General features: G+C 49.4%; 1 protein-coding gene across 30 annotated transcripts in view; it reads right to left on the bottom strand.

Annotated features, from left to right (window-relative positions):
- Nucleotides 1-5,129, bottom strand: part of NFASC (neurofascin) — a 95,246-nt gene that overhangs the window by 88,890 nt on the left and 1,227 nt on the right. For 28 of the 30 annotated variants that reach the window (XR_003399988.1, XM_026864296.1, XM_026864310.1 and 25 more), the window contains exon 1: nt 4,849-5,112. The exons of 1 other annotated variant lie outside the window; for it this stretch is intronic. The gene's annotated coding sequence lies outside the window, so the exon portion shown is untranslated. Of the gene's footprint in view, nt 1-4,602; nt 4,626-4,848; nt 5,113-5,129 lie in introns of those variants that run through there. One more of the 30 variants, XM_026864298.1, reaches the window with a different exon arrangement.

Genomic DNA, 5,129 nt, shown 5'->3' with positions numbered 1-5,129 from the left:
AGGACCGGGACGGGGGAGCCCCGGCGGGGCCGTCCTCCCACCCGCGGACACTCATTCCCTTATAATTCCCTGCCCCGTGGTGATTTTCATTCCCCATTGCTAGCTCCACCCTTTAAGCATCTTCCCCTGTTGAAATTTGGGGGTGGGATATTCTCTCAGGCTCACGGCGTCATCTCTACGCGTTTGCTTGCGTCTGCGGTGTAAAATCCACATAGAAACACAGAATCGTTTAGGTTGGAAAAGACCTTTAAGATCATCAAGTCCAACCGTCAACCTGACGCTTCCAAGCCCACCACTAAACCACGTCCCCAAGTCTTACATGGAATGAAAAAAATCTTAAAAAAACAGGGAGCGTACGTCCTGTTGTGCACCCAACATAAGCAGGAACCAAGCAAATTAAACAGAGAGCCTGAATGTCTATTCAAGAGCTCTGCTCTGAGTAGAACACAGAAGCCACTTTTCCTCCTCAAGAAGCAACTACTTAAATGAAAAACATGAGCAACAGGTTGGTGCCTAGGGTGGCCTCCTCAATTTTAGAGGCACTCCATTTTCTTTTGACTTGGAGCTCCTTAAAATTAATAGGCTAACTAGGAAAAGTTCACAGCAGGAAGGAGTCTGTGCTCCATTTTCTGCAGATTCAAGGAGAGTCCTACCCACCTCACAGCTCACACGGCAACTGCCAGCCCTGCCCATCTGTGCCAGGGCATTTCAGGAGGAGTTCACTATTCAGGCTGACAGTGAGACCGTATTGTATTTGCTGTGACTTCGCAGGTCTGTAGGAACCCATCGATCCCCACGCTGGAAGACAGCAAAATCCTGTCAAGGTGGCATAAAGCAGTAGAAACCCTGCCAGAAATTCAAATGAACCTCTAGGTTCACCTTGCACCAAGCCTCTGGGTTACGCTCCCTTTACCTAGTCATCTGTAAGGATCAGCGTTTGATTCCAAAGGTGGGAAGGCAGCATCTAGGACAGGCTGTGTGCCGTGTTTATCAGCTGCACCTAGGCCATGCTTTGAATGTGAGATTATTTGTGACAGGCAACAGCAGTGCCCGTTGGAGCAGGGCCTGGCGGGAGGTGTGTCCCCCCCAGACTGCACAGACCTTCACATATGAAGCTGTCAAACCCCCTCAGATTCCATCGGAGTCACTGGGACTGGAAGGTGCTCCATGCCATGCTAGGGTGAACCTTGGCTGTACCAAGAACCCTCTTCCCAGTGCTGATGCTTCTCTGGCAGCCTCAGGAGTCAGTTTAGGCTTAACTAAGTAGCAGAGTGATGTCAGCAAAGGATTTCCAGATACCGCTTTTTGGAGGAAAGTCTCCATTCCCTGAACCCAAGACCCACACCCTGTCTTTTGTCCAGCTCTGCCTGCAGCTGGGGCACGATGCTTTGCTCTCCTGTGCCCTCGGTCTGTTCTTGCCAAGCTGCGTTCCTCTAGTGAGGATAACAGGACCAGGTTATCACCAGGGACAAGGGGATGGGGTGAGATCCAAAGGACTGAACTGAGAGGAGCTAAAGAGGCAAGGCAAAGACTTGTCTCTGCGTAGCAGCCTTGGGAACTTCTACCTGGTTTAGCCATGCAAAAGCATCTCTATTTGTTCAGTTGTTAAACCTTCTCCTCCTATCTCATTAACTAGGAATGGTGATCCCTATAAGCAGGGCTGAAGTCTAAATCCTCCTCTATTTTAATCCTTAATAACACAGCACGGTTTCTTTCAGATCTGGATTAAAAAAAGGAGGGGGATTACTTAGCATAACAACAACTTCAAGCAAATTAATTCTGAGCTGGATCTCTAAATTATGCAACAATTATCTTGGACAGCAAAGGTAAAAGAATGGAGGTATGATCAGCTTCAGACAGAGGGAAAAAAAAAAAAAAAAAAGACAGAGCAGAAGTCATCCAACAACATTTAAAATAAAGAAAATTATTTTTAAAGAAGTTACCCACAGGGCAGGGAGACAAGCTAGACCTCTCTGACAAGATTTGCTAGAGCCTTTCAAAAACTCTGACTGACTACCATCCTTGGTTTGAGCTGCCTGCTCTCGGGTTTAAGGTACAAGGGAATATTTTGGCAAGGGCACACTAAACCCAAGGAACATTAAAGATTCGAAGGGGAAGTCACAAAGTTTAGGTTTCTTTCATGGATTTCTAAAAGTCTCCTCCCAGGTTTTGCTTTTATCCAAATTCAAGTAAAAACTGATTTTCCATACATAACTCGGAGATATTCGGTGCAAGCAAGTGTAACGGATTTAAATCCTCACAATCCAGCTGCGTTCTTATTTCACCTAAACAAGCAGAGTTTCACAACCGTGCAGAAACCAGGGGATTCCACATCTCCATGAAGTCCTGTAAGAACAGAAATGAAGGAGCGCTGCCTTACCTTTCAGGTTTATCTACGTATAAGGTTAAGTGCCGATAACACTTGAGAGCCTGATGCCGTGCACACAACTAAATTAACCCCCCACAGAAGCCAACGCACACATGCCACTTCTGCATGGAGAAGAAAGAAATCCAGCAACTCCCGCTGAAGGCTCACGGGTAACGTCAGAACTGCAGAAGCGTGCTGGGAATTTGGCTGTTTAATTTCCCCAGATTTCTTAAACAATCTCAAGTGCAAACCTTTAACTCGTAGGCTCCTCCTTACCAGAGCAGACCAAGAACAAGATGGAGCCAACGCTCTGAATATCGTGCACAAGCCTTCGCTCTGCCCAGGTGGGCTTCACTTCTAGAAGTACTGACATTTATCCAGACAGCACTTTGTTAGAAACACCCCGTAACTACCACACTTCTGCTAAGCAGGGTTAAATGGACAACAGCAATGGATAAAAGAGTTTGGCAAGGTACTTGGCACCTATGAATAATTCACCCAGCCAGCCTTCTCCCAAGGACACTAGGTCACCCAATCAGGCCTGAAACAGAGCATCGGAAGTAAAAAGTGTTTCAGTGGAAAGTTAAACTACTTTAAAAGCCATTTATTTCCCACCAGCCTGAACCAAGCACCAACAAAGGGCCCTTTGCCTCCCGTCCATGTCCATTCTCCCTTTCCTCCTGATCGCAGGCAACGCCAACAGCTGCCTGGGTCTGCCTTCACAGCTTTTCATTTCTATGCCCGCGCAGTCCACGACACATGATATAGACACGTTGCCCTTCACACCTGGTCTCAACGCCTTCCCCGCTCACCACGTGTGGGCTGCGCCCGGCAGCTCGCCCACGAGACCCTCGGTGCCCTCCTTCACAGGAGGGACCCACCACGCCAGGCCCTACACACAGGGGTCTCTTGCGAGTAGCCTCCTTGCAGGGTCTCAGGCTAGAACGCAGATATAAAGAATGAAACCTCATTTCTTGCTGTTGTTATTAAGGATATTTGACCATCTTTGATGCTCGTGCACTGCAGAAAGCCTTTGTGGTGGCACTTTGCCAGCGGAAGCATCGATTTTATACGCAAGACCCATGAAGATAAAGACAATTAGATCACAGCTGGGCAAATAATTCATTATGAATTAATACCATTTGAAAGCTAGGGATATTTTCCATTTAATCATTAGTTGGGAAAAGAGATGATTGGATTGACTGACTTAGTTTAAATCAGATCCCTCGCCACAGCCAAGGCAACACAACTCGGGAAACACTGCGGCCTGCAGTAACCCCCAGCGAGACACCGGAGATGATGTTGGAGCTTTGTTATTACGACAACCAGCACTATCACACAGCTCCAAGCTCAAGCAAGACAAAGCCAGTCCCCAGGTCTCAACCCCTGTAAACAAAGTCCGTTTTCAAATTTAACAACTTGAGCCCATCCTCCGTCAGCTGAGAAGAGCTCCATGCATTATTAATGTTGTACTCGCATTACAGCAAAAAAAAAAAAAAAAAAAAAAAAAAAGGAAAGTCAGCAAGGGCCCAGCCTGAAGCTGTTAAACAGAAAGAATGTGATGCTGAATTTGAGCAGTTATCTTTCAAGGTAAGCCACGCAAAGAAGTTTTCTGGAAACAAAGCAGTCGCCCTGACGATCAGTTTAGTTGTCTGCCAAAGGGTGGGTGTTTTACAGAACCGCTGTCAGCGATAAAGGAGTCGGCATCTCAGTAAAAGTCACGGGATTCTGGCTTTTGTCCTCAGCATCTGACAGGAGCACCCCGGAAACACTGACAGCGCCACAGTATCCATCTTAAAAAAAAATCCCAGTCAGGCGCCTGGTCTGCATTTCAGTATTCCAATTTTTCTGCAATAGATGCGCCCCCCCTGCCCCTTTGCTCTGCCTCTTCCAGAGAGAAACATCCCCATTTCACTTCCCGAAGTGCTCCATAGCCCGCACGCTATTCCAAGGACCTGACCTTGAAAAACAATCTCAAAGACAGCATTCAATAGGAAAAAGAAAAACCTACCCAAGCAGGAAACCCCACGAGCTTCTCCCCGTTTTAGGAGGGACAGGATTTCCTAGAGCAAACCTCCCTCGGCCCCCCCATAACCCCCCTGCATCCCCACGGCACCATGCCCAGAGGCCTCACCAAGATGCAAGAGTGCATCTTCCCCCCCGCCCTGTCCTCCTCCGAGGAGCAACTACGGCCGCGGAAGAAGATACTACGCTGTGCACAAGCCGAGCAGGACCTCTCCCGGGCCCAGAGGACTCCCACCTCAGACACGGCCACGCACGGGTACCAGAGTTTCCTTCAGCCTCTGCAGCCCCGTTGCTGAGCATCTGCCGGAGATGGGGAGCAGCTGAGCCGCCCGTGGAGCCGGGAGTACAAATGATTCAGCACTTTCCCCACCTCCAGAAGCCTGAATCGATCGCAGCGAAGCTGCTCTGCAGGCACAGCCGGAGCATGCAGATTTAAAACCACGGCAGTCACTAACCGCTGCTCCCCGCCGAGGCCCGGCTCCGTCCAACGCCGCATCGCGACCCGGGTGTTGCCTCACGGACGGGGCTGGGGGGTGGATTTTGTCACCCCAGGATGGTTTAGAGGCAGAACGCGAATCCACCCCCAAACGCGAGAAGGAAGAAGCAGGGTGTAGCCTCCCCGCAGAGCAAACCTTCCTCCCCCAGGAGCTTTGGGAGCCTAAAACATGCCCTGTCACACTCAGATCTCTCCCTGGGCTGCCTTTCCCCCTTCCCGCACCCCGTCCTGTCCCCCCCC

Source organism: Athene cunicularia (genome assembly GCF_003259725.1).
Source record: "Athene cunicularia isolate RWA chromosome 26 unlocalized genomic scaffold, athCun1 chr26_part1, whole genome shotgun sequence".
NCBI classification, from domain to species: domain Eukaryota; kingdom Metazoa; phylum Chordata; class Aves; order Strigiformes; family Strigidae; genus Athene; species Athene cunicularia.
The sequence above is the reverse complement of the archived record's forward strand: the minus strand, read 5'-3'. Positions and strand labels throughout refer to the sequence as shown.